Source organism: Rana temporaria, chromosome 5 (genome assembly GCF_905171775.1).
Source record: "Rana temporaria chromosome 5, aRanTem1.1, whole genome shotgun sequence".
In the NCBI taxonomy this organism is placed as follows: domain Eukaryota; kingdom Metazoa; phylum Chordata; class Amphibia; order Anura; family Ranidae; genus Rana; species Rana temporaria.
The window spans coordinates 126714391-126733767 of record NC_053493.1 but is presented as its reverse complement, the minus strand read 5'-3'; positions in this window follow the sequence as shown (position 1 = coordinate 126733767).

The window sequence follows — 19377 nt, the reverse complement described above, 5'->3', positions numbered from 1 at the left end:
GTTTGTACTATGAAGAGCTATCCCAAATATGGACTTCTATTCCTTGCCCCTTGCTCCTAGACAAGCTCCTCCCATAGCCCATACCATCGTCTGAAATAAAGATGGCTCCTGGACTTTAGCAATATGTGCCATGTGCTACAGACGTCACAGAGGTGGTGGGTGAGTTGGAGGGTAATAAGGGGCTGAGATGTATAAGCTAACCAATCAAATGCAATCAAATGCAATCCTGAAATTGTGTCAGGAAATCAATCCTTAACAATTGTCGCCCAGTGTGGGACCCTCTCTTTGCTTGACCAGTCACAACGGAAGCTTGGATGAAGAGACCCTGTTCGAATCTGCAGTATAACGGGCTCCCTTAATTCACGTTTTTTTTGTTCCTGGCCAGACGAAAAATGGGAAAGTTCTTGAGCAAAGTCTTTTTGGACCCGTTCATTCCTATTTCTGCCGGCTTGAGGTCTTTGTTTTATGTTTGATGCCTCTGTTTTATGTCTCACGTTTGATGTCTATGTTTTCTGTTTGACAGTTAAAGTTTTATGTTGTATGTTACTTTGAATGTGGCTGTTTCGGGTGTATGTCTGTAGGAGGCGGGTGGACAGTATCTTCTCTTCAGGGGTCCTGGGCTGGTGACGCCGAAAATGGCGCATCTCAGGGTGGATATGTATGTGTGCGCATGGTGTCACTGAATTCCTTCCTAAAAAAAAAAACATCCGTGATTTACTGGTGTTGGGTTAAGTGAGGTTGGCAATATGCACATGTAAATATGTGTGGTCTGAAGAGGAAGGTCTCAGTAAATACGGTTATGGGTATAGACACAGAATTTCAATAGTCTGTTTCTTTTAGTAAAGACTCGGATTAAGCGAGGTGTCAAAATAGTCTGGGTTGAAGGAGAGGTGTTTGGTAATGATGTAGCACGGTAAGTCCTCACCAGATTACGTTATACATATGTGTATAGAGACAAAATACATTTATGTATATTTTTTTATATATATATTTTCGGGGTTAGGGGTTAAGAATTAACGCCCTGCAGATAGAGGGGCTGAAAAAGTCATATTCTGTGTTTTGTTTTGTTGTTTGTCCGTGTTATAAACTTACATGCGTTTTTACATGCATTTTTTGTATGGGTGTTGTCAGCAGTTCGTAAGATGGCTGCGTGGAGTTTATGTGCTGGCTTCCCCCCCCCCCCTTCACACTCCCCCCCCCCTCGCCAGCCTAGCTCTTTATACTCTCTTTCTCATCCTCCCTCCCCCTCCCGGAGTATCGGATTGCTCTGCTGGCTGACAGAGGCAAAGCCATAGTAATTACACAGTGCTAAGGTTTTTAAACATAGGTCTGGTGTGTGTTTAGTATACCTTTTTATTTTTTGTCAGACTCCATCTATTGTTTGTTTCTATCATCAGCTACAAGTTCTTTAAAGTTGAAACAGCTACTTGCTTTGTCTGGTGGCAGCTCAAGGAATATCCCCCCCTCCCCCCCTTCACCACACAGTGTACTTAACTCTTTCTGTGCTGGAAAGTAAATAATTCCCTCTCTTTCTTTCTCACCCCCCCTTCCCCCCTTTCCTTTCCTTTCCTGCTCTGTCTTTTATTAACAACATGTGTCAGCTGGCTATTAGCGGCCGAGAAAAAAAAAAGTGTAGGAGAAAGGTTTTTAAAAGACGGGACTGGTAATTTTGCAACTGTTTTCTTTGATAGATAAATGTGTATGCGAGTTTTGCATGTTAAGCCTCGTACACACGGCCGAGGAACTCGACGTGCCAAACACATCGAGTTCCTCGGCCAGTTCAGCACTGAAGCCGCCGAGGAGCTCGGCGGGACGAGAGCTCCCATTGAACAACGAGGAAATAGAGAACATGTTCTCTATTTCCTCGCCGAGCTCCTCGTCGGCTTCCTCGGCCGAAAGTGTACACACGACCAGTTTCCTCGGCAGAATTCAGCCAGAAACTCGGTCGGAAGCTGAATTCTGCCGAGGAAACTGGTCGTGTGTACGAGGCCTTACATGTTTATAGCAAAGGATTTTTAGTTACTCACAATGCTAGTTTATTTCCTTCCGCTGAGCTTGATTTAGATATATATAAATGGGGACTATGGGCCAGATTCACAGACAAATACGTTGCTCCCCCGCGGCGTAACGTATCTCATTTACGTTACACCGCCGCAGGTTTACAGCGTAAGTGCCTGATTCACAAAGCTCTTACCTGTAAACTTGCGGCGGTGTAACGTAAATCCACTCGGCGCAAGCCCGCCTAATTCAAATGGGGCGGGCACCATTTAAATTAGGCGCGTTCCCACGCCGAACGTTCTGCGCATGCTCAGTGTTAAAATTTCCCGACGTGCTTTGCGCGAAATTACGGCGCCCAGACGGTTTTTTTGAACGACGACGTGTGTTACGGCGTTTCGTATTCCCGGGCGTCTTCCGAAAAAAAAAAAAACGAAATTCGACGCGGGAACGACGGCCATATCTGATCTAAAGATAAGCCATGTTAAAGCAGGTATAACTTTGCAACGGGAAAAACCGACGAGCGACGAGCGACGACATACGAGATTGCGACGAACGCGCGGATCTTCGTGGATCGCCGTAACTAGTCATTTGCATATTCTACGCCGACCGCAATGGAATCGCCACCTAGCGGCCAGCCTAGAATTGCATCCTAAGATCCGACGGTGTAAGTCAATTACACCTGTTGGATCTTAGGGTTATCTATGCGTAACTGATTCTATGAATCAGCCGCATAGTTAGGACGGGCGGATCACAGAGATACGACAGCGTATCAGGAGATACGCCGTCGTATCTCTTCTGTGAATCTGGCCCTATGATTCTTATCGTTTTATCGGTTAGATTGTACCCTGCCCTGATGGTGGTATGTGATTCATGACCTGATACATAAAGGGCTTGTTGCCTGTTGCCTGTTAAGCTGTTGTAATGTGATACCAGGGCCTGTTACTATGGTTATTGTCCCTTCATTTCCCTCATGTTCTGCCCAAATGTATGCTGTACACTGCCCCTGCTATCCTGGAAGCATGGGCCCCGCCCAGATGCTGTTCTCTGCTGGAGGCCTTGCTCCAACTTGCCCCGTCCTGCCCCTACCTGTGCTCAGTATTGCACTGAGAACGCAGGTGGTGTCCTCTCCTGCCCGCTGCCCATTGCCCATACTGGATTCTGTGCTCTGCGGGCCACCGGCCCTTTTTATCTTCATCCGCTTGTCCAGGGGGGGTATCATATCATGCCATCTCATTGGACAAGCACGAAACGAAGAGAGTGGCAGACCTACCTGGAGGTAGAATCCGCTCATTTGCTGTCCTGGATGCACCGACCCCAATACCTTGATTCACCTTGTATGTTGATGGCTCCATTGGGTAGCTGAGGTGGTAGAGAGTGAGTAAATCATTGCATTCATTGCTACAGTCCTTGCGTTCATTGCTACAGTCACAAAAATAAATATGACGGGTTCTGTGTACCACATTGGAACGCTTTACATATCACATTTAAACAGTTTTATTCCACATACCATACCATACCACCCTCAGGAAAGTGTACGGTATTCCCCAAGGGCATTTATTATCCCCTTTTTAAATCTTGTTTGAGACAGTATCTAGATTAGGTTGTTATAAGCTATGACAGTTGCAATTACAGTCTGATACTTTGAGAAATTATGTGACCGCTCTTGGAAAATAGTTAACTAATATCCGTGTACGAGTTTTTCTCGCATTTCTGATGTAGGTACCGATAATTACCGATATCCCCTGGGTGATGATTAAGAGGTTCCTTCGAAAACATTCTCTGGAGATGAGATATGATGGACTGTGCCACCCACATCTGAATGAAACTATATATATTTTTTCAAATACATGGGATTGGGACCACTGGGATTTGTGGGTTGGAATATAGTTGATATATGTTTTGATATACAGTGGGGATCGAAAGTTTGGGCACCCCAGGTAAAAATTTGTATTAATGTGCATAACGAAGCCAAGGAAAGATGGAAAAATCTCCAAAAGGCATCAAATTACAGATTAGACATTCTTATAATATGTCAAAAAAAGTTAGATTTTATTTCCATCATTTACACTTTCAAAATGACAGAAAACAGAAAAATGGCGTCTGCAAACGTTTGGGCACCCTGCAGAGTTAATATCTTGTACTGCCCCCTTTGGCAAGTATCACAACTGGTAAACACTTTTTGTAGCCAGCCAAGAGTCTTTCAATTCTTGTTTGAGGTATCTTTGCCCATTCTTCCAGTTCTTTGAGATTTCTGGGCTCTCTTTTAAGGTCTATCCATAGATTTTCAATTATGTTGAGGTCAGGAGATTGTGAAGGCCATGGCAAAACCTTCAGTTTACGCCTCTTGATGTAATCCCCCGTGGATTTTGAGGTGTGTTTAGGATCATTATCCAATTGTAGAAGCCATCCTCTCTTTAACTTCAGCTTTTTCACAGATGGCATCAAGTTACCATCCAAAATTTGCTGAAATTTTATTGAATCCATTTTTCCTTCTACTCGTGAAATGTTCCCTGTGCCACTGGCAGCAATACAACCCCAAAGCATGATTGATCCACCCCCATGCTTAACAGTTGGACAGAGGTTCTTTTCATTAAATTCTGTGCCCTTTCTTCTCCAAACGTACCTTTGCTCATTCCGGCCAAAAAGTTCTATTTTAACCTCATCGGTCCACAGAACTTGTTTCCAAAATGCATCAGGCTTGTCTATATGTTAATTTGCAAAGTTCAAACGCAGATTTTTGTGGTGAGGACGTAGAAGAGGTTTTCTTCTGATGACTCTTCCATGAAGACCATATTTGTACAAGTATCTCTTTATAGTGGAATAGTGTACCACAACTCCAGTGTCTGCCAGATCTTTCTGGAGGGATCGTGCAGTCAAACGTGGGTTTTGAATTGCTTTTCTCACAATCCTGCGAGCTGTTCTGTCTGATATTTTTCTTGGTCTTCCAGATATTGCTTTAACTTCCACTGTTCCTGATGACTGCCATTTCTTAATTACATTCCGAACAGAGGATATTGACATCTGAAAACGCTTTGCTATCTTCTTATAGCCTTCTCCAGCTTTGTGAGCGTCAACTATTTTCAGTTTCAGTTTTCTAGACAACTGCTTAGAGGAACCCATGGTGCTGATTGTTGGGGCAAGGTCAGATGAGTCTGGGCATTTAAAACCTTTGAGATTGACATCACCTGGTCTTCCCAGACGATGATTGAGAACAATCCATGACACTGGCAGGTCTCAGCTTTGCAAAGGGGGCAGTGCATGCTATAAATTCTGCAGGGTGCCCAAACTTTTGCAGACGCCATTTTTTTGTTTTCTGTAATTTTGAAAGTGTAAATGATGGAAATAAAATCTAACTTTTTTTGACATATTATAAGAATGTCTAATCTGTAATTTGATGCCTTTTGGAGATTTTTCCATCTTTCCTTGGCTTTGTTATGCACATTAATACAAATGTTTACCTGGTGTGCCCAAACTTTCGATCCCCACTGTATATAGATCCCAAAGGGGGGTCCCGGATAAGTTTAAAGTAACTACAGGTTTTGAGTCCCATAATCACTGTGATATATTACATAGGGTAATTGGTTAATTAATGTCAGAGTGTAAAGAAGTTCTTTAATGAGAAAATTAAGTTTCATACTGCCTGTAAATGTTTATGAATATGTTATCCTCAACAACTGAAAATGTATTATGATATGTCAAAGCACAAACATGGGATCAGAACAAAGGTTTAAGAGAAATTTGATTGAGATTGTGTGAAGAATTGTATACAATTCAGATAATGGTAAACAACATGGTATTTAGTATTTAAACAGGAAATCCTACAGATCTGGTTGTAAGAATGAATAAGTTGAGGATTGAGCAATGTTTACAACAAATTCTAAACTTGGGTTTGGGTTGCTAAATTGGGGTAGTAGATTGTTCCAATTTGTTTAAGGTTCCCCAGGAAAAATATTAAAATATGAAAGTTAGGTTCAATCTAAAAAAAAAATATTTTTTTTATAAAAATAGTAAAAATAAAAATAAAATAAAAACAAACAAGTGTTAAAAGTTTTTATAATGTGACGTTTCTGACAGGGTGGATGTTTGGGTTTGGGAGGAGTTTCCCGTGAAAATGGCCACTTCACAGTTCATTAGGCTGGAGCTAGTCTGTGAATTTCACGAGTTTGTCTTCTAAACGATCTTTTGTCACTGCTGTAGTCAAGAAATGTCATATTATAATGTAATGTACATGATTTTTGGCAGATGTACAAACCAAATATGTTAAAAAAAAATAAAAAAAGGGTTAAAAATTAGAAAAACAATACAATTTGATTGTAGTCAAATTGTATGGTGCATGGTATCAGTTTGAGCTTTTACAATCTGTTCAAAAGCAGTAAGATTTGGTTTAAACAGACAACAGATGTTTTCCTGTAGAGACCATTGAGGGAATGAAAGTCTTTCTCTCAGCAGAGAGATCAGGTTACACAGCCTGACACGCTGTAGCGAAATTGCCTTTCTGTGTGTTTGCAGAAACCAGAAACCATGTGACTTTCTAGTGATGGGTTTAAATGACTCTGAGAGTTCATTGCGTTTTTTCATCTCATTCTCTCTCTTTCTATTTCTCTCTCTTTTTCCTTCTCTCTTTCTCTCTCTATTTCTTTCTCTCTCTCTCTCTCTCTCTCTCTCTCTCTCTCTCTCTCTCTCTCTCTCTCTCTCTCTCTCTTTCTCTCTCTCTCTTTTTCCTTCTCTCTTTCTCTTTCTCTCTTTCTCTCTCTCTCTGGTATTTTACTAAAATGTGGGTTTTTGCACCATTTGTTTTGAAGAACATCTTACTTTAAGGGTGTTGGTTCAAAAAGAATGGAAGGTGTCAGTATACTCAGTTTTGTTTAAGCTTTGTCTAGTAACAACTGGATGTTAAAAGGAAAAGCTCGGTTAAAATAGTGAGAATTATAGATACAACATGAACAGATGATGCAGTATGATAGAGCCATATTTATGGATCAAAAAGTCACTTTGCAGACTTCGGATTGACGGATGTATTGTGGGAAGGAATATTGTGCTTTTATAATTGGATCCATGTAGAAGTACAGTGAAACTTTCTGTATGTTCGTCCATGCTGAACCAAGGGCTGCTATGTTTGTTTAAACAGTCATGTGACAAGAGTATTCATACTGTATGATCGGTTCTGAAAACTAGTGTAATTTAATGAATACGTTTCTTTAGGAAATAAAATATTTAGGAAAGAGCCCAATATAAAATTAATGTTCTTCTGCAAAATTAAAATGCTTATGAAAAAAAATATAGTAATTAGGTGAAACGGATTCTTTTATGAAATTTAACTTGGTCAAAAGAGGTTCGTTAACTATAAACAGAGATAAACTCCAAGGTTTAACTGAACACCTAGAGGCCACTGCACAAATGATTTTGTAAAAAATATGGCCTTATACATGATATTAGGTGACAAGGGGGGTGCATTTGGAATGTTACCTGGGGACAGTATTTTGGGTGATAACACATTTGTACTCAGGTATAACAATTTTGTTTCTGCTTATATTGGTTATGATAATGTTTTGTTATATTAACCGTATCCTCCATTACGGTCCTTACCTGTTAAGAAAAACACATACCACATTTCCAAGTGAGGGAAAGAATAGTGTTTGAATGCCTCCTGAAGTTTTGTTGAAGAAGGACTACGGAATAGCCCTGTCTGGAAAATAAAAGAGTTGACAGTAGGGAGGCCAGATCAGGGACAAAGAGAGCATAGGGACAGTACTGATAAAATAGTCATTTTAAGGGGGGACTGTGATAGATTATGCTAAAATGCCTATTTTTTGAGTTAAGCTAATTCTTTTTATTAGAACCACTAAAATGTTTTCTCTTCTTATATTATTTTGATTTATTTTTATATATGCATGTGTGAAAAGTATATGTCACAATATTGCTTATTTTCAAGGAAAATATTTGTCAGATATTATGTTTTAAAGAAATTATAACTCAGCATTGAAAATATGAAGGACAAAAGACTGAAGATGGGAAGCAGATGCCATTTCTTCTCCATTATGTTTCAAACTTGTTCAAACCTTCTTCCCCTCCTCCCTGTCTTCCTCCCACCAAAGGAATTTATGTCTTCCTGGGACTGTTTGTACTATGAAGAGCTGTCTCAAAAATGGACTTCTTTTCCTTGCCCCTTGCTCCTAGACAAGCTCCTCCCATAGCCCATACCATCGTCTGAAATAAAGATGGCCCCTGCACTTTAGCAATATGTGCCATGTGCTACAGATGTCACAGAGGAGGTGGGTGAGTGGGAGGGTAATAAGGGGCTGAGATGTATAAGCTAACCAATCAAATGCATGTATTTGTGATTCTGTGGTGTTAATAAAAGAGCCAGCAGGCTCCAGCAAGTTCTCTTTAACTTGAACGCTGAGAAAGGTGAGGATGTGAAATTTGTAGTCTCTCTGGTTTTGCATGTCTCACATTATAATTTGGATCAAGCGGCAGACATGGGGTTAATCCTGAAATTGTGTCAGGAAATCAATCCTTAACACCAGCAACAGTGTCTCTGATCTCCACCACATCAGTATAGTGTCACCAGAGCCAGTTTAGCCAGCAAAAGCATTCACAATCACCGCCATATCAGTGCAGTGTTGCCTCTGCCTGCTTTCTGTACTGACCCTGGCTTGTTTATTGACCACATTTTTGCCTGTTACCTGCATCAATCCTTTGCCTGTTTATTGACTGTGCCTGTCGCCTGAACTGAACCACCTGCACTACGTTCCTGCAAGACACCAGTCCCAGCCATCCCCTGCAAACAACTGTACTCCACAGGAACTCTTTTGTTCTTTCTTTCTTCAACCTCCTTTACTTCCTGCCCAATGAACATGGCATTATTTCAGGCAACCACACGCCTGTAGGCTAGGCTTGTTATGGCTTATAGGAAATGAGACTGCTATGGGAGACATTACACTAAGCTATATTCCCTGACCACTCATACAGAGGCGACCATTGCAGTACATTGTTTTCTATGCAGTGTTGGTTGATTTTTGTGATAAACAAGATGCAATGTCAGGTATATAATCAGTCCAAATGTTGAAAAAGTCTCACACATGTTGTATCCCCATACTCAAGAGGAGTAGGAGAAGATTTTTTCAGGTGAAATTCCAAGTATGCTCATACTATCTGTGGAAAATATCTTATAAAACTGACAACTTTGTGTAAAAAATGTAATTTCCTTTTTTTTTTTTTTGCATTTCTCAAAAATGTGTGCCTCCTAAAAATATCTAGGGGTTGTTTACTCTCAAAAATTTGATAATTTTGTAGGCGTCTCTACTGTCCTGGTGCTCCAGGATCTTCAAAAAATGTGATAAGTAGTGAGGAAATTAAATGTGTATTTTATGCCCCTAAAGCCCTACGGTGGTCCTTGTATTTTGGGTTTCATTTTCTCTATGTAGATAGACTGAAAAAGTCTCACACATGTGGTATCGTCATACTCAGGAAGAGTAGTTAAATGTGTTTTGGGGTGTAATTCTAAGTATGCTTATACTGTATGTTAGAAATATGTTAAAAAAAATAAAAATGTATTTTCTCTGTTTTTTCCAAAAATGTGTGGCAAAAAAAGACATCTTCGAAAGACTCATTATGCCTCCTAGAAAATACCTTTGGGTGTTTATTTTTCAAAATGCAGTTATTTTTGGTTGTTTTTTTTTTTATTATCCTGGTGCCTCAGGGTCTCCAAAAATGTGATATGCAGTCAGGAAGTTAGATGTACTTTAGAAAGCCCGAAGGTGGTCCTTGGATTTTTTGCCTCTCTATTATGCCGCATACACACGAAAAATGCAATTTTTTTAATTGGTCATTAAAAACGGTCATGTGTAGGCTCCAGAGCATTTTTTTCAACGTGAAAAATGGGAATTAAAAATATAGAACATGCTGTATTTTTTATTGTCGTTTTTCACGTCGTCGTTTTTCTCGTCGTGAAAAATGGTCGTGTATACGCGGCTTTAGGCTCAGCTGTGAAAAAGTCGCACACATATATTATTGCCATACTTGTGAGGAATAGCAGATTGATTTTTGGGGTGTAATTGTAAGTATGCCTATGTTGTGTGTGAGAAATACCTTACTAAATGACAACTTTGTCGAAAAAAAAACAACATATTTTATTTATTTATCTATGTAAAAAATGTGTCAAAAAAGCACAACTTCCAAAAATTCATCATACCTCTTACTAAATACCTAAATACCTTGGACTGCATACTTTTCAAAGATGGGTCAATTTTGGGATATTTTTATGATCCTCAAGTCCTGAAGATAGGGTCTCAAGAAATCAAATAGGCAGTCAGAACTTCAGGGCTGATCAATTTTCAAATATACTCTATATACCATAGTTTAAAGACTCAATAACTTTCACACAGACTAAATAATATACACCGATTTTGGTTATTTTTAGTAAAGAAAGTATTTATTTATTTGCAAAATTTTATAACAGAAACTATGAAAAACTGTTTTTTTTTTGTTTTGTTTTTTTACTTTTTAGGCTTTTTCCTTTATATAGCAAAAAATAAAAAAACCACCTCTACCTGTCTACTATAAGCCTATGTTCACACCAGTGACCATGAACCAATAGCAAAATTGTTAAGCAGACTCTGCTAACAAACCAATAGCTGTGGCTGACAAGCTGTTGATCAAAGATATTCACCTAGACTGCGACACCCTTGCAAATTCTCTGCACAGTGTCTCCCCCTGCTTTCCTCTGCCCCACATCCCCCCACCACTCTGCTGTGCTCTAATGACCCCCCTCCACTCTTATGTGTCTTTCTCAGCACTGACCCCCCACAGCAGCACTGATTCCCCAACCAACAGCCCCGATCCCCTATGGCTCCCCTGCAGATGCCAGTTTCTCCTCCTCTGCCCTAACACCAGCTTTGGATGCTGCAGAGGATTCAAAGGAGGATTTAACTGTCCAAATAGATCCCCCCATTGCTATTCTGATGTCCTCAGTCCCTTTCTCTGTCTAAAAAAAATAAATCAGGGGTCTGTTTGACGTCTGATGTTTCACCAAAGCCCCCCACCACACACACACACACACACAAAAGTAATAATTGTAAAAAGAAAATCTTAAAATAATACTAATTTTAGAAAACATAGTAAGGCCTTATTCACATGGGACATACTACAGCATACACCCATGCAAGGCCATGTTTACCCACATAGGGATGCACATGTGCATCCCACTGCAGGCAGTCCCATTGATGTCAATTGGGTTGCAGTGGCTGCACAGACACAGCCACTCTTCCCAAATTGACATCCGTGTGGGTGTCGTACACTTACCTCCTGTAGTTGCCTGCAGGCTTTGGTCATCCTCTCCCCTGCGCCCTCTCCTTGTAGTTGCTTTTCAGTCAACACACACACACTTACCCCTAGCTTCCTCTCCCCCCTGTGCACTCCCCCACTCGAGCCAAACTTAGCTGATTACTAATCGGCCAGCTTTCCAGAGCGTTGAATAAGTAATCAGCTGAGCTTGGCTCAGGCGGGGGGGGGGGGGCAGTTGGTCAAGTGCACAAAGAGGGGGTGCTAGGGTAAGAGGGGGCTATGTGCTGTGATGTAAAGGTAACTGAAAAGAGGGTGCATGGAGTAGCAGAAAAGTGCACTTTTTTTTACTGTTTAGGGACCCCCACAGTGGTGGAACACCAAGGCAAGTGCAACCTTTGCCACCCTAGTAATTCCACTACTGGGTGGGGTGTGGTCTTTTTAAAGACCATCAGAGCAGCCGGGGGGAAGTTGCCTTACAGAAAGTAAACCTCCATCAAATGGTGATGCTTTTCTAGGTTTAATAAATGGCAGTATTGTTCAACCCTCTTTCTGTAAGTCCAGGCTGCCATTGACACACTGGCCGGCCTGGGTGCACAGTACTATTGCACTGAATGGCACTCACATGTTATTACATTTGGAAAAAAACGTATGCATTAATTTTTATTTTTTACAGTGAGAGGGTTTTGAAGGTGGGGTGAGAAAGCAGGGAATAAGGGGTCTCGTACATTATATTAACATTATATTTTGATATAACGTATTTTTTTCTGGAAACTATTGGGAATTATCAGTTGATTGCTGAAATCAACAACCTCTGGTTGTTAGGAAATTTAAGCAAAGAAAAATCAAAAAATATTGAGACGTACAAGTATTTATCTGTCTGGTGTGCAGACTTTTGTATCCTATATCTCTGAAAAAAACAACAGCACTTTGCTCTATATCTGCTTTCTTTCCTTCAATCTTCTATGGGTACGTTGCTTTGAAATAAAGCTTTTACAATTACCTTGGGAAGATGTTTCCCCAAAGCCTTTTATGTATTTTCCTCATAAACCTTAGCATTTATCTTAAATGAGCCTGGCACAAAAAAATAAGCTGCTTCTTCTAGACATTTGGGCTGTAATACAAGAGCAAAGTGCCTGAAGGGTGAGCAGTACACACCATGGAAAGAATAAAGGTGTTGCATCTTGCATAGATTTAAAACATCTTCTGAGAAAGAAAGAGAACTTGTCTTGCTAGTACATGGATTTAATTGAAAAGACTGTGATAGCATAAACCAATTCCGGGATGACAGGAAAGAATTATCTATCTATGGTATTTATCAATGTCCTTTGCCTATGAATCTAAGTTTATTTTTTATTGTGGAATTATTTATTCCAGTATAATGCCATATACACTCACCAGCCACTTTATTAGGTACACTTCAATTGCTTGGTAACACAAATTGCTAATCAGCCAATCACATGGCAGCAACTCAATGCATTAAGGCAACTAGACATGGTGAAGGAGACTTGCTGAAGTTCAAACCGAGCATAAGAATGGGGAAAAAGGAGGAAAGTGACTTTGAACGTGGCATGATTGTTGGTGCCAGATGGGCTGGTTTGATTATTTAAAAATCTGCTGATCTACTGGGATTTTCACACACAACCATCTCTAGGGTTAACAGAGAATTGTCCGAAATAGAGAAATATCCAGTGAGCGGCAGTTGTGTGGATGAAAATGCCTTGTTGATGTCAGAGGAGAATGGACAGACTGGTACGAGATTATAGAAAGGCAACAGTACCTCAAATAACCACTCGTTACAACCAAGGTATGCAGAATACCATCTCTAAATGCACAACATATCGAACTTTGAAGCAGAAGACCAAACCAGATGCCACTCCTGTCAGCTAAGAACAGGAACCTGAGGCAACAATTCACACAGCTCAAATGTGTGCTAACTAAACCCCTGTTTTTAACGCATACAATTGGACAGGTTAATTCGGTTGGTAAGCTGACTGGTTGGTGAGTTGAGCTGGGAATTTTCTCTGTTTTTGTCCTATAATTCGTACAGGATCACCAAAATTGGACAATAGATGAATGGAAAAGTGTTGCCTGGTTTGATGAGTCTCGATTTCAGCTACAAAATTCAGATAGTATGGTCAGAATTTGGTGTAAACAACATGAAAGCATGGATCCATCCTGCCTTGTATTAACTGTTAAGGCTGGTCATGTAATGGCTTGGGGGATATTTCCTTAGCACACTTTGGGTCCCTTAGTACCAATCAGGCATTGTTTAAACTCCATGGCCTACCTGAGTATTGTTGCTGACCATGTCCATCCCTTTATGACTACAATATACCCATCTTCTGGTGGCTACTTCCAGCAGGATAATCCACCATGTCACAAAGCTCAAATCATCATTAAACTGGCTTCTTGCACATAATAATGAGTTCACTGTACTCCAATGCAATCCAATTATGGATGTGCAGCCGACAAATCTACAGCAACTGCATGATGCTATCATGTCAATATGGATCAAAATCTCTAAGGAATGTTTCCAACACCTTGTTGAATTGATGTCACTGCCCACAAAGAACTGAGGTAGTTCTGGCAAAGGGGGGTACAACCTTGTACTAGCAAGGTGTACCTAATAAAGTGTCTGGTGAGTGTATTTCTACAATGACACATTTTTAAATAAATCTGTGAACTCTGTGGTAAAGAGGAAATAAATCCTCACCCACCCCCTGTTTTTTTTTCTCCCTCATTTACCTGATACTGGAATGGACACAATTCAAATACTCACCCACACAATGTATCCAATATTGTCTTGCTTGGATCCTTTTCTCTGCAGCCACTGCTGGGTCCTGCAGCACCATGTTTTTTGGTGACATCATCAGCCAGCTTTTCTAGGTACTGGCACAGCCTTCTGATGAAAAATTGCTGGGCCCACCCCCTCCTCTGTTAGTGAATGGGGTGATGTGCAAGGCTCCTGGTGCCTCTTGGGATATGAACGTCACATTTTTTAATGGAGGGGGGGGGGGGCAGACAGAGACTTCTTTACTAGAAAAAAGCAAGTAAACAAACAGAAAAAATAAAAACATCATATACAGTAGGTGTAGCGGAGGAGGAGTGCTGGAAGAAAAAGAGCCAAGACCATTTAAAGGGTGAAGATCCACTTTTAGGATACTATATGCTTAAAGCGGAAACTTCAGGAATTACAGCACTTGTAGCTGTCCTCTGCTAAAGAACAACTGCACTGCCCACCCCTCCCCTCTGCTGTAAATTCACAGAATACTTTGTTTTTATAGGTTGACAGATATAACACAAAGCATTCCATGATTGGGCAAGAGGAGGGGAGGGGAAGGCAGAGCAGCTGCAAATGGTTTTGCAATTACAGGATCAGAGTAAAATGATAGCAATAGTCCCAGTGTTCAGTAAAAATGTAAATGGTAAAAAGAAGAGACGAGGTAAAGAGAAGTCCATGGGGTGGCATACACAATATTGGGCTTAACCCATTATAAGACACCTCATTTTAATCGTGCTTCTGTTCCTTGAGTTCTTTAAATGTTTGCTTATGTAGGCTCATATGAAAAGTTTCCAGTTATGTACCATGAGGTTATAAATAAATCAACAACCAATGTTGTTTTTCTGTACTGAAATCTACTGTATATAAAAAAGGTATTATTCAGACTCTCTCTCTTCAGAGCAGTGGCGGAACTACCGCCATAGCGACCCATGCGGGCGCTATGGGGCCCGCAGCCGAGTGAGGATCAGGGGGGCCCGGTGAAGTGAAGAGAGAGGAGAGGAAGAGGCGAGCTGAGGGCCCCTGGCCACTAGGGGGCCCCATCAGGGTTGGCAGCCTTGGTAAAAGCAGGGACAGTTTGTTGGAATCAGTGTTTTCTGACATCCATCACTGAAATGGCCACTACCGACATCATTTTGATGTACAAATCTCGATATTGTAGCTGCCCCGCCTCTTCACTGCCTTCTCAGCCAATGGGAGCACAGTGTACACGCCCCCTTCTCCAGCACGGCTTTTTTGACATACGAGCAGAAGATGCCGACTGCTGGAGAGATGAGAGGGAGGAGGGGACAGCCTGCAGTGTGGGGTGGATTGCTGCCTCATAAAAGGTAAGCTGGAAGAATTGTGTCACTCAGTGCTTACCTATGAGGAGGGGGAGGGGGGAGGCTGTGTAGCAGCAGGGCTCCTCTTGCTGTTAGATGGTTTTTCTGTGTGTGAGAAGTGCCATGCTTCTGTGCTGAACTTCTCCAATCTCTAATACATCTCCCTACTCATCACCTGCCCACCAATACACAGGCACAGCCTCCTCCTCTCCTGTATTACCACATGTGAGCTGCTGGGGCACTACAAGTACCAGCATGGCAGAAGGGGCAGGAGCAGTGTGTTCTATCAGGATGATTTTTGGAAAAAAAGTGCTGGTGTGTGTGTATATATAGATAAATATTTATCTATATATACACACACCAGCACTTTTTTCCCAAAAATCATCACGATAGAACACACTGCTCCTGCCCCTTCTGCCATGCTGGTACTTGTAGTGCCCCAGCAGCTCACATGTGGTAATACAGGAGAGGAGGAGGCTGTGCCTGTGTACTGGTGGGCAGGTGATGAGTAGGGAGATGTAGCAGAGATTGGAGAAGTTCAGCACATCCTTCTCCCAGAAGCATGGCACTTCTCACTATATATATATATATATATATATATATATATATATATATATATATATATACATACACGTGTATGTATACAGTGCATGTGTGTGTGTGTATACCAGGGGGTGGTCCATCCATTAAGGGCACCACCCCCTCTATGTAGAATGTATAGATTCATGCATTGCATGAATCTATCCATGGCCACCCCCAATTCAGGTGTCCATCCCCTTTTAGGACGCTGGGTGCCTAAATTGCAGGGGGGGGGGGTTTGAAGCACCTGATTAGAGCCCTAGGCTCTAATAGGCTTCACATTAGGGTGAGCCCATCCAGGTGGGTTTAGAAAAGCAAATTAATGTTTGCTTTTTTAACAATGAACCGGCTCTCCGTCATGTGATTGGCTGAAAGGACAGGCGCTCCTATTGGATGCCTAGCAGGAGAAAAGAAGAGGTGCAGGGAGTAAGCAGCTCGCCGCTGCCCGTCCCACATCTCACCGCCGTCACCCACTGCCTGACCTGCCACCAAGATGGGGCAAGTGTCGGTCAGACAACAGGGGGGGGGTGCTGAGGGTCACAGTGGCTGCATTTAATGGCACGGTGGCTGCATCTGTGCCCCATCAAATGCAGCCAACTGTGCCCCATCAAATGCAGCCAACTGTGCCCCATGGGGGGGGCTGAGGGTCACAGTTGGCTGCATTAGATGGGGCACAGTGGGCTGCATTTGATGGGGCACAGTGGCTGCATTTGATGGGGCACAGTTGGCTGCATTTGATGGGGCACAGTTGGCTGCATTTGATGGGGCACAGTTGGCTGCATTTGATGGGGCACAGTTGGCTGCATTTGATGGGGCACAGTTGGCTGCATTTGATGGGGCACAGTGGGCTGCATTTGATGGGGCACAGTGGGCTGCATTAGATGGGGCACAGTGGGCTGCATTTGATGGGGCACAGTTGGCTGAATTTGATGGGGCACAGTTGGCTGCATTTGATGGGGCACAGTTGGCTGCATTTGATGGGGCACAGTTGGCTGCATTTGATGGGACACAGTTGGCTGCATTTGATGGGGCACAGTTGGTTGCATTTGATGGGGCACAGTTGGCTGCATTTGATGGGGCACAGTTGGCTGCATTTGATGGGGCACAGATGGCTGCATTTGATGGGGCACAGTTGGCTGCATTTGATGGGGCACAGTTGGCTGCATTTGATGGGGCACAGTTGGCTGCATTTGATGGGGCACAGTTGGCTGCATTTGATGGGGCACAGTGGCTGCATTTGATGGGGCACAGTGGCTGCATTTGATGGGGCACAGTGAGGCTGCAATTGTTTGCCCATGAGAGGCTTCTGGTGAATTTAGTGGGTCACCAACTCTAAGCCACTCAGCATGTCACGGAGCTTGGTGCCTCTCCGCATGGGTTTGCCCACATTCATGTTGCATCAAAAAAAAGATCTCCTATTGCCCGGGGGCCCCATGAGTTGTCAGTCCGCCCCTGCTTCAGAGTGATGATATAACATTTAAGTGTTTTTATGATTTTGTGTATTGCTCAGATACATGACTGCTGAGAAGCATAGGCTCATTTATTACCAACTAATAACCAATACCTTGCCCCCCCCCCCCAAAAAAAAGACACGAAAGCTGATAAAGTTGGAAATAGGGCAAGGTCACAGCTTTATTGAACTTTTCAAAAGTACAACTTTCCAAATTCTACCAAACAACAATACCAGCCACAGTATACCATGTGCACCCATAAAACATATATTCACATAGTCTAAGGCCTCGTACACACGATAGGTTAAACAGAGGACAAAGGTCTGATGGACCATTTTCATCGGTCAAAACCGATCGTTTGTGGGCGCCATTGGTTATTTAACCATCGGTTAAAGAAAAGCAAACTTAAAAAAACATGCATGCTCAGAATCAAGTCGACGCATGCTTAGAAGCATTGAACTTTTTTTTTTGATGCTACAGATGTACTAAAATATTGGACAGTTTTACACTCCCTATCGGTGCTCCCTATCACATAGTACACATGGAAATTATGACGGACGTACCTCCTAATTTGCCCTTATCCAAGGCATATACTACCCATTGCTGCTCCATTACCACTACTGCCATCTTCTTCAAAGCTTCTTTTTCATCTAATGTCTTATTTCTTCTGCCATTGGGCAGCCACTGGTGATGTAACTCCTGTGTTCTTGTGCAACCTGTTATTAGCACCCTACAAATGCAGATTGCACCAGCCTGATGGCAGTATACACAAGCAAAACATTTTTTTTTCGTTTTAAGTGCCGCTTTAACTCCAAGTGGCAACAGTCTCAGAAATTCTTGGTAGTGCTTTTCAAACATCTTGTTGGCTGCCAACCCCACTGTGTAGGATCAAGTAAATAGGATTATCTTTCATACGAGGCAATCACACCATACTGTCGTTTTTAAACATTAACTTTTATTAAAATTTAATGTGTTACCCATAGCAACCAACCAGATTTCAAATTACCGATTTGACATGGGTCAAATATGCATCGTTTCATTTCTGAATGTTTTTTTATTCAACATCTGTGAGAGATCACCTATTCTTATACAAGTAGCAGTATTGCATATGTTATACAGTATAATCATATTTTTTATAATTGGTATCATGTGTATTACTATGCACAAATTAATAATTAATATTTCACGTTCCTTTTATCAGCCTGCACGCAAGTGTTGTATTACCTCACATATTCATGAACCTATATTGCGATGCTCACGTCTGCTGGAATCATGAGCCTTTTCTCTTAGTTTAAAAGTTTATTACAATAACAAGTCTTTTTCCTTTCAACAGTTTAGCACTTCTTCTCAAAGGTGTAGAATAATATTAAGATGCTACCCTATAGTTTCAGCACTGTTAAAATTAAAGTAAAACTTGAGTGTTGTTGAAAAAATAAAAAAATAAAAAAACAGTGCCTTTGGGATAGCTATATGCACTGCACGGAATTTAGCAAATGTTATTGGAAATTCTTATCTACTTCTCTCCTAAATTATATATTTCAAGCTGAAACTTTTTATTTATGTTGGATAGAACTGCTGCTGTCCAATCCATCCAGCACTATACCTTTATCGCCACTATGGATGTTGCTCGAATTACAGTGCCATCGTATTATACAGTGCTCAGTTTAGAAATAGCCAGCCAGTAAACCTCAAAAGTTTAATGAGGTTATATTAAGAGGTGTTAGAAAAAATAAATATTTCACTGATACTTCTATGGACCTTTTGCTCAAGGTGACAGACAGACAAATGACTGTACAAAAAAAAATTGTATGTCTGTCATCTTGGGAAAGGGGTGGATTATGTGTTTTTACACTTTTTGAATTTTAACCTCAACGAACATTTCACATTTATTGGTGTTGTGCTGGATATTTCTCTATTAAGGTTTGTCGTGATGAGTAGGGATAGTCTGCAAATTTTTTAGAGA